The sequence below is a fragment of the Lolium rigidum genome, chromosome 3 (genome assembly GCF_022539505.1).
Source record: "Lolium rigidum isolate FL_2022 chromosome 3, APGP_CSIRO_Lrig_0.1, whole genome shotgun sequence".
Classification (NCBI taxonomy): Eukaryota; Viridiplantae; Streptophyta; class Magnoliopsida; order Poales; family Poaceae; genus Lolium; species Lolium rigidum.
Window position 1 is genome coordinate 300316732 of NC_061510.1, and position 11696 is coordinate 300328427.

Here is an 11696-nt window from a genome sequence, read left to right on the forward strand (position 1 = left end):
TGATACTAGGGTTTATCATTATGGTTCTACTAGGGTTATGATGGTTGAGGTTGATCCTAATGGTATGGTATATAGGAGTGGTGATCAATGGTACTAATTCAATTAACAAGTTAGGGTTTATATCTAGGTGGCACTAGTGGATCATATAAGTTTTTAATTAAGAATAGGGACATGAAATGATAATTTTGTGTGACTTGGTCCTATGCTAGTGGATCATAAGCATGCATTCAATTGTGGCTTATTAGGGTTCTATATGTCAAGTGAATCTCACATGATCACATGTGATACATAATTAGGGTTTTAGGGTTGCTTCTAAGTTGGTATGATCACATGAAATAATGGGATCCAGTTCTTACTTAAATTGAAACTAGGGTTTCTAAACTACTGTACAACTCCTAAAATGATGATTGCTAATAGAGTTGTGGTTACTAATTACTTTGAATCAAAATTAGTAATGGTTTAACATTTTATTAATTTTCCACATGAATTAATAATTAGGGTAACTCCTATTTAGGTTTAATTCAGAATCAGGGTTTAACAATTATTACTAGGTTTTAAAAATAGTAACCTGCAAATTAAAATTATTTAAGTTCACAATATTTAAGTTACTAAATTAATATTGGCTTTTAGTATTTTCTTGATTTATTATTTAAGAAGATAGTAACTTAGAATTTTCAAATTAGGGTTTATGGATTACCACTAATAATTAAGTTAATGCAAATATGGTAAATAAAATTAATCCTAACATTTTACTTAGTTACTGAATAGTTAAAATTTAATTTTTAAACTTTACTAATTATTGAATTCCAATTGTATTTTAAATAAATGAAATGGCATAATTAATAAGGTTAAAAATATGTGAATTTTTATTTTGACACACATTTTTGTTTTACATTTTATTTGAATAGAGTTTATTTTTGTGAGCATTTTGATATATTATTCATATTTTTCTGAGTTGAAATGAATTTTATAGAATTTTGCAAAGTTTCAGCAATTTACTGGTTTTTAAATTAAATGGAAATTACTAAGCATACCGGTTCGGACCTAGCTACTGCGACTGACGAGTGGGGTCGCTGACTAGTCATCTGCCTCGTTGGCAGCTGACCAAGTCAACACGACCGATGGGTCCATCTCCACGTCACCCTACCGGCGGCTCAACGCCGGCGAGGCAGGGCACGACGGAGACGCCGATTTCCGGCCTCCCGGGATGCGCGAGTATACTTTTCGGATCCCCACGTCCTACTGAACACGATGGTAGCGGTGGTTTGCCGAGAAACTCGCCGGAGCATCACCGGCAACCATGTGCTGCGGCGGCGCACTCCGGCCAAACCTTGAAACGGAGCTACACGCGATGCTAGGGAGGACTAATGGGTTCGGAAGATGCGCAAGCTCACCAGAAAGATGATGAGACCCTCGGCGAAGCTTGAGATGGTCGGAGACGAGCACGGCGTCGCGGATTCCGACGAACTTGGGTGAAAGGGAACGGACGATTGTCCGCGTCTGGAGCCGTCCCCCTTCGATTCCTTCTGCCAGGAAGCTCACGGAGACACGGCGGTTCTGCTCAGCTACCTCCTAGACTCCGGGGTGGCTTCTATCGACGGCTAGCCGGAGAACGGCCGTCGGTGATGTTTGTTGATTGCGAGAGATATAAAGGTTCTGGGAAGAAATGGATGGGCGGCGAAGCTTTAGGGTTTCCAGGGGAAGCTCTTGGCATATTTATAGAGCGCGAGGCGATCGGGATTGACGACGCGACGGCGGCGTCCGGCCGAGATGCACGGCAATGGCGGCGTTAGTTCTGGGCGCGAATCTTGACGTAGTTGGATAGGACGGACGCGAGAGGAGTTGGGCACGGTTCTGAGATGGCCTGCGACGTCCAGGTCGTCCTTATCGCCGCCGGGGTCGTGGCCTACTGGCGCAGGCGTGCTGTCGACGCCGGGGAAGAAGAAGAACGAGGCTTTTCTCTTCGCACGAATTTTAAAGCGACCGAAACGGTAAGTGGCTTTGGGCTGGGCTGCGTCTGGGCTGTGTTGGCCTGCTCCTGGTCTCCTGCTGGGCCAACGACGTGGGCTGTTGCTGGGTTGCACGGCCAGGTAAGCCGAGTAAGCTTCTTCTCTTCTTTTCTATTTTACGTTTTTATTTCCTGGTTTCTATTTTATGTTTTGAATTCAAATTTGAATTCTGTTTTGTTTTGCAGGTTCTAAATTATTTGAATATTATAACAATTTGATAATGATACTCACTGTCTTGTTTTGTTTTTAAACAACCATTTATAATTGATTAATTTTGGTTCTTATGAGGTACAAATTAAGACTCAAATAGATATTATTTTAGGGTTCATCTCAATTGCTTTTTAAATTTAGAAATCACATATGTTTAAATGCCTTTTAAAATTTAGACATGTGCATGGTGAACATATTATATTTTTCTATTGATTAACCATAGTGATTACTCACATATAGTTGAATTATGACTAGAGTTCAACAAATGGAAAAGGGTATGGAATTGGTTCATGATTTTATGTGTGTGATAGTTCTTAGGGTTTAAGAATTTGATGATGCTTCATTAATTGAAATATACAATAGGCATGAGGCATGGCAGGGTTTTACTTTTAATCCAAAGTGATACTTGGATTGAAATGCAAAGGTGACCTAGGGTTTTAGTTGTGATCACCCAATTGATACACAACCAAGAATTAGGATATGAACATAAGCTTTGATTATGTTTTATTGGCTAGCTAGGGTTACTCTAGTGTTTGGATAAACAAGGTTTAGGTTTAATGACATTACTTCTCCATACAAGGCATGAGGATTGGTTTGGGGTTAACTATTGGTGACATACTTATTATTTTATGTGATAGATGAGATCTATTAATCATATGTTTTTAACTTATCATCTATATTTGCAAGGTATAATCATGCATTAGACAAGATCCACTTATTCCTCACTAATCCCTCTTTATTATTCCTCTCATCACACTCATCCTAGATTCTTAGGGTTTATAATTAATACTAAGTGGTGATGATTATGGAATTGGTTTTCTAAGGTATTGCTATTGGAATAGGGTTCTCACCTCCAAGATCCAATATTGACTTGAACATCTAGGATTAGTACTACTCTAATATTCTTGTATGCACATGACTATGGTTAGTATTATAACTTCTCTCACTTCTCCATGTCTTGGAATAATCCTAAGGTCCTACTCAAGAGATGATGATATGATCCTCTAAATATATGGTTTGCCTAGGAATTCTACCTTGGTATCTTATGTAGCTTGTTCTTCAGGAAATCTGATAAACCTGCATCTTGTGGTATGCCTCCACCTCCTAGCTTCTTCATCTTGATCCTAACTAATTCACATGGAAGGTCTCAAGTGTTTGGTTTCCTTGTAGCATGGTACAAGATGCTCATATGGATGAAGGGTGTGGCTCTATTTATAGGCTTGGGCAAGCTCTAGTATCATGACACATAGGTGGTGACTCTTGTGTTGGTTTGATGAGTAAGGTGCTTGGTTGTCATGCCCTCATCCATGGCAATCCTTTGAGCATGAGGTGGCAAAGCTTGGAAAGCAAGTCATGTAGATATTTTCATCCTATGTGGCAAGATCATTATCCTCTCATATGATTTATTTTTGGATAGCCAAGTGGCATTTGCTACTAAATATCTTGTGGATGGTTTTATTATTGTGGATGAGTCATCATACCATGTTTGATTGGATTTATATTATAATATTGGTCAAAAGGTGAAAGTTGAAGGTTATTCCTCAATTTTGGATAGTTGGTGTTTGATTTCTCCAAGGCATGATCATATGAGTTTCAAAATACTCATAGTTAATTTTATTCAAATAGTTTGAACTATGAATCGTAATGTAAATGGATTTAGTTTTATGATATTCCATATACTTAATAAGTTATGATTTAAATAAGAATGTGTGGCTTTTATGCACTTTAGACCCTGTGGTTTAACTTATTTATAAGTGAATTAAATTACACACAAAGATAGTTGCTAACTTTTAAGTGTTAATAAGTTAGGGTTTGATTCTTAAAGAATGTGTTGTTGTAAATCTAATTCCATTTGATCTAATCCATAGATCAAATCATCTCTACCCAAAACAAGGTTTTAGCAAAGATCACAGTGAAGTTTATAGCGCTTGACTTGATGATCTACTTCAATTCCAGCAAGTCAAGTGAAACTTCAGTTACTGTGGTAATTTTTATTTGAAGCGCGAAAATTCCCCGGATTTTCTATGCATGAATGCAATGCACACTTTGGTGTTCTCTCATTTTATATCCCCTAAACCTGGGATATTACACACATCATCAAATCATTAAGCCAACCATCAGACATCTTGTTGCGCAACTCTATCTTGATAATCTTCATAGCTGAGAATACCCTTTCAACTGTTGTCGTCCCCACCAGTAAAAGCATTGCCAACTCAATAAGGCGGTAAGCTGTAGAAAACATGATGTGCCTTTCAAGTTCAACCATCTTTTTAGCTAGGCTTGCAATGTCAATACAAACTCTGAAATCTTCAACTCTCTTCATATGAACAAGGAATAGCTTAAGGGAATCTTCTATATGATCTCGCTCATAATCCGAGAAATCATCACGATAAATCTCTGTAAGACAAGAAAGCTTACTCACATTGAACCTAGCAAATGAGTCTCTTGGATCAAGACAAGAGAAATTCTGAATAACCTCTGAAGATGCCTCATTAAATCGATGATCAAACTCTGTGATAATAGAGTCTATGGCAACATAAAAGGTGTCAACACGATAAAAATGATCAGTGGTGACCGCGTGTTTTCCCCTTTTCTTGTTCTACCCCATTTTGTTACCATGGTATCATACTTGGGATTATGATCTCATTTTTAATGCAAAATGATTTGACACCTTCCAAGAGTGAATCCCAACCATGATCTCTCCAATTGACCAAAAGTGCTCTCACATCCATAACCAAAGATATGACCTGAAATTATACAAATAGAAGTTTAATTCAACAAAATATACATCGGGAAAGTAGAACAACTAAACATTATCGCATACCTGCACAATATTCTGATCCTTCTTTTGCAATAGAAGAGATACATCATTTGTCATACAAAGTAATCTTAACATCATCTTCATGTGGAGCACAAAACTAAAAGGAAAACTCTTCACATCGGCCGACCGACCGCGTCGCTCGATCGGTCGCTCCGGCCTCAGCGCATGTTAATGCCTAATCTATCCACCCACGCCATCCCGCATGCACTGCAGAAACTGGAGCAGCCGCATGCCACCGGCCAGCCTCGCGCGCTTGGCTAACATGCATGCACTGCACTACCTGCTGCTGCATCCCACATGGCCTAGGTGGCTGGTTAAACTAGCTAATAAATGGAGCTGCATGCAGTATGCTAATACTTCTACCTTGCTAGCTCTGCTGCCGCATGCACGTGTATATATAGTTGGATGGCTGCTAAATTATTTTATTGAAATTATAGTTTACTATTTGTTGTAAACACCTAAATTTTATGTAGAATTTGTTTTTAATTGTTGTTGTAAATATAATAGTGATTTGTTGTAAAAATATCTTGGCAACAGAAATATTAGTTTGAGATTTTTTTTGTTGAAATTATTGATTACTATTTGTTGTAAAACACCTAAATTTATGTGGAATTTGTTTTTAAATGTTGTTGTAAATATATTAGTAATTTGTTGTAAAAATATCTTGGCACAAACAATATTAATTTGAGATTTTTTTGTTGAAATTATTGTTTACTATTTGTTGTAAAGACCTAAATTTTATGTGGATTTTGTTTTTAATTGTTGTTGTAAATACATTAGTGGTTTGATTGTAAAGATATGAAATTGTCTTTCTATTGAAATCATTGTTTACTCAGCAATAATCACGGTAGGCTCTACCAGATACCCAAGAGGCAACAGCCCATGACCTCCACCGGAAAAGCAAAGCAGCAGGACTAGGGCCTATAGACGTGTACTGTAGCACAGCAGTGGAGGAAAGCCAAGTTAGGAGAGATATACTAATTGCCTCCGTACGATCATGATCCAACTTCCTGGAAGCAACCGATTTTTTGGCACCCCATCTGCCGACCGACGACTAGCGCCTGCCAAACTAAAAGTCTCCATTTTATGAACATATCCTCCCACCTTAGTTGGATTACGAGAATCATACTCAACAATGCTCAAAATTTCTACAGATGCATCCCACATTGATTCAATACGACATAAGGTTGTGTAGTGAGAACCCCACCTTGTATCTCCAGGACGGTACAAAGATGTTTCTTGACCCCCCCCCCTCCTGTGGGCATTTCACCTTTCTTGATCTTAGATAGAAGAATCTCTTTGTGCTTATCAAAGAATATATCCTTCCTCCTACAAGATGAACTAGAGAGATTGGCAATCTCTTTCACATCATCAAAGAAATCCTCAAGACCTTTGCAGCATCTCGATAAAGCAACAACAATCAGCTGCAACTGGTGAGCAAAGCAATGAATGTAAAAAGCATTTGGGTTTTCATAACAGATTAATTTATGAAGTCCATTAAATTCTCCCCTCATATTAGATGCTCCATCATACCCTTGCCCTCGTAGTCTTGCAATAAGTAGATCATGTTTAGCGAAAACCTCCAAAAATGCCTTCTTTAAAGCTAGAGATGTTGTGTTTGGAACATGTTGAATACCCAAAAATCTTTCAATAATATTTCCACTTTTGTTCACATACCTACAATAAAATGTTAAATCAGATTAATGACACTACATAGAAAATAAGTAAAAACAGAAATAACATACTTCGACACTTACCTCACAACCACGGCCATTTGCTCTTTCACGGATATATCACGGATTCATCTATAAAAATAGAGAAAAGACAACTATCCATCTCTTCTTTGATGGATTTTGTGACCACCTGCGCACAATGTCTCGCAAGTATTTTTTGAATAGTTGAGGAAGTCATTTTGACATTTTTGGGACATAGCTCATCGCTAGCGAAGTCCACGATCAAGTTTTATATACTCTACGAAATCAGTTATACCTCCAGCTTCTAGAACCACATGCTCCGAAGTCCCCTGTCCTTCTTCCACTTCTTGTTCTTGCTCTTGTTCTTGGTGTGCTATATCACTCGCACGTTCATGGGTGCTCGGGTTAGAGCTCTTTTCTGTCCCTTCTTACACTTGCTCTTGAGCTTGATTTGGCATAACATTTGGAGTCTCCTCATGGGTGTTTGGTTTAGATTGGATGCTACTAGCAATGGGCACAAAATATCTCTTCAAATCTGCAACTGAAATTTGAAAACATAAAATACATTAGTAGTTTGCCCATGTTACCGAGCTCACAATTCACAAATTCAAATTTTATCCAACTGATAAAAACATCTACAATTGTACCTCCCCCTTTGGCTACAGCGTTCTTCCCTTTCCTGTCCATCTTGGTTCTTCTCGAACCTCGACCACAAAATCACAGCGATAAATTGTTCGAACTTTGAACTGCAAAATCTCGTAGAAAACCTAGACAGACGCCGGGTGATCTGTATTCTGTAGCCTGCAGCAGGATAGCGGCAGACTGTTAGGGACGTGCGGACGGAGGCGCAATGAGACCCGGAGTATTGTATCCAGTATACTGTCGCGTACTCGGTACTCGTCTGATCCGGTGATCACGTCGAAGAGATGAAGACGAACACGTAGGCGGCCGGCTGTTTCCCCGAGGCACGTGACCACGGGTGATTTTCCTGGAAGCTGGAGCGATCTCGTTCCCGTATCGTATATGGCCAGACCAATCCATCGACCACACACCTAGCAGCGTAGATCGCACGGCCGGCCCAGCTAGGTAGCAGCCCAGTTCGTCCCTTGAGCCCATTTCCTCTTTTTTTCCTTTTGTTTTTTCTTCGGAAACGAATAGAACTTGTACAAAACTGATTGTATGTGTATAGATGCATATATATGCGATTTTTTGCAAAAAATCAAGGTAAGGCAGATGCCATACCTTGCCCAAAGGGGAGCTCCGCCCCGATGATAGCATTGTTTTGTTGGAGGTGAGTGAGAGGTGTTTGCTAACTCTGAAAAGTGTGTTATATGGTTATGGGGTGAGCTCCGGATAGAAGGTGAACCTTGCTAAATCTTCTATCTTCTTTGGGATGGTTACCATGATGATGTGAAGCAACATCTGAAAAGTACCATTGGAATGGAGTGTGAGGCTGTGACTGAAAAATACGTGAGACTGCCCACGGTAGTTGGTCGATCAAAGGAGGGGGCCTTTAAACACATTAGAGAGCACTCACATGGAAAGGTGTTGGGTGTTAAAGGCCAGGTTCTTTCAAAGGCCGGGAAAAGCGTGCTTGTCAAATCAGTGCTACAAGCAGTACCTATGCATACTATGAGTTGCTTTTATTAAAAAAAGCTTTGTAAGCAATTGAGCTCAATTTCGTCACGATTCTAGTGGGGGTCAGCTGATGGAAAGCGTGAGGAACACTGGATTAGCTGGGACAAGATGTGCAGAAATAAGCGAGATGGAGGGCTGGGGTTTAGAGATTATGAAGTATTCAATTAAACTTTGTTGTCAAAGCAAGGGTAACGAATCCAGACTCGCTTCATGCCTGCGTTCTAAAGGCTCGCTATTTTAAAGACTATGATTTCCTGGAGGCTAGCTGCCCAAAGCGTGCCTCGTTCACCTGGCGGGGTATCGTGTATGGGAGGGAGCTGCTCCGTGCTAGCCTCATTTGGAGGATTGGGGACGGATTACAAGTTTCAGCATGGAAAGACAGTTGGATCCCTAGGGAAGGATCACTTCGTCCCCTGGGAAGACTCCCTGATGATAAGCTAGAAAATGTAGTCGAGTTATAGCTGCCAGAAGGAAGAGGCTGGAATGAGGGGAAGCTTAGATCGAGCACACTTTGTAGAACTTGATGTTCATGATATCCTTCAGATTCCAGTTGGGTGCACATGCATATCTGACTTCCTTGTATGGAACTACACAAAGAATGGTATTTTTTCTGTTAAGTCGGCATATCATTTGGGGTTGCACCAGAAGCAACTGCGAGAAGAGCAGGCTGAGGCGTCTTCTTCATGCAGGTCTCATGCAGGTTGGCTTACATTGCGGGACGCCCCAGTTCCGCCCAAAGTCAAAGCCCATTTTTTCGATAAAGGGAGCTTCATTACTCAAAGAATTTTAAGCATTACACCTAGCCTCTGCATAACTAAGATGCACAAAGCCGTTCAAGTATCCACTCTAAAGTGAGAACTAAAAAGAAAAGACAAAAAAGAGCCAACTAAACTAAGCTCCGTTGGTTTCAATCCGCCTATTATGCTACCACCCATGTAGGGAAATAAACTCCTTGGCCGTATCTCCAACCGTGTACACTTCCGTTAAGAGGTCTCGGTCCTCCAATCGTTGAAGTGGTGATCATGAACGAAGCAAAGCCGTACATCGGTAGATGACCTGCACAAAAGAGTAATTTTATCATTAAAACCCTTGTCATTTCTACATAGCCAAAGCGACCATATCACAGCAATCACGTCCACTCTGATAAGCATTTTATACCTAGGATCCACCCTATTTAGCCAATTGACAAAGATATTTGCAATGCTATGGGGCAGGTATAAGGTAGAACACATCTGAATGATTGACCATATAGATCTAGCAACTCGATAATTGAAGAAATGGTGTTTCATTGTCTCGTCTTCATGACAAAAACACATTTCTTACAACCCTACCAACTGCGTTTACAAGGTTTTCTTTAGTTAGAATCACGCCTCGAGGAAGATACCACCCGAAGACTTTTGATATCAAGGGTATCTTCATTTTCCAGAAGGATTTATTGTTGACAATTGGTTGACTGAGAATAGTAAGAGCCTTATACATGGAGTTAACCGAGAACACACCGTTCTTGGTAAGACTCCATCGGAATTCATCAGTCCCCTGAACTAGTTGTATTGAAGCTAGCCTGTGTAGCAATCCATTCCAACTAGTTAAATGGGGGCCAATAAGATCCTGTATGAACGTCATAGAGGGTGGAGAGGTTTCCATGACCTTTTGCAAGGTATACCTTTATAACGAACAATATTGTACAAGGCTGGGTATTGTTCTCGAAGAGTGGTTGTTCCCAACCATTTATCCTCCCAGAACCTAATCTCTGCCCCATTCCTGATGGAGAAAGAACCATAAGGGAAAAAGTGCTTCTTAGTCGCCATAATGCCAGCCCAAAAGTGTGAATCCCCCGGTTTCCAAATAACCTGAGATAACGTTTTTGAATCCACATAATTTTTCCTTAATAGTTGTTGCCATATACAATCCTCAATTAACAGGCCAGCCATTTCCCAAGCAAGGTCGTGTTCTTAACTTCAAGATCATGGACTCCAAGTCCACCTTGATCTTTTGGACGGCAAATAATACTCCATTTTGTCAACCGATACTTTTTCTTATCGATCAATATCCCCTTGCAAAAAGATTCTTGATCGGAGGTAGTCCAATCTATGTAAGATTCCTTTGGGAAATTGGAAGAGGGAAATTGTATACAGTAGCATGTTCGTAAGTACTGAATTTATGAGAACCAATCTTCCTCATGGGGACAGTAATTTACTTTTCCAACTACTAAGACGTTTCTGTAGTCTTTCCTCAACGATTTTCCATTCAGCCAACGTCAGACTCCGATAATGAATCGGAATACCAAGATAGCTAATCGGAAAGCAACCAAGCCCACATCCGAACAACTCGGCATATAGGTTGGCATTGCCATTGGCCTCACCAAAACATAAAAAATCACTTTTATGGAAATAAATCTTAAGACCTGATAGCTGCTCGAATGCTGTAAAAATTAACTTCAGATTTCGTGCCTTTTCAAGTCCTGATCCATAAATAGAATTGTATCATCGGCATACTGAAGAATAAATAACCGCCCCTCCACTAGGGGAGGAACTACCCCTTCAATCTGGCCATCAACCTTCACACGCTTAATTATAATAGCAAGCATACCCGCTACAATGTTAAATAACATTGGAGATAGGGGATCACTTGCCTCAAACCCTTTTTTTGTCTGAAAATATCGATCAATGTCATTATTGACCTTAATGGTAACACTCCCACCAAAAACAAAGTTATTTATAAGAGCGTGCTACTCATCTGAAAGGCCTTTCATTCTGAGTGTTTGTTGAAGAAAAGATCATTTAACTTTATCATAAGATTTTTCAAAGTCAATTTTAAGAATAACCCCATTCAGTTTTTTCCGATGCATCTCATGAACTATTTCATGCAGAGTGACAACACCATCTAGAATGTGTCTGCATTGCATGAATGCATTCTGAGATGGGCGGAGCACATGATCTGCCGCTGAATTGAGTCTAATAATAGCTACTTTGGTGAATATTTTAAAACAGACGTTAGACAGATTGGTCTATACTATTGAATTCACTCCGCATCAGTGATTTTTGGTAAGAGAGGCTAATAGAAAATGGACTTGCTATTGGTTCAGAGCTACATAGACGAAAGATAAAACAGGGTGTGAAGTGCATCGCATGTGGGCGAGAGGAGGCCATGGTTCACCGGTTCTGTTCTTGTCCCTTTTCTGCTATGACTTGGAGGGAACTCCACTACCTCACTGGCGAGTTGGATCACCCAATAGAGCGGATCCGAGCCCACAGCGAGCTGCGTTGGTGGATGTTGGACTAGTTAGGGAAGAACAAGGAGCAGAAGTCGGTTTAAGTTTTATTA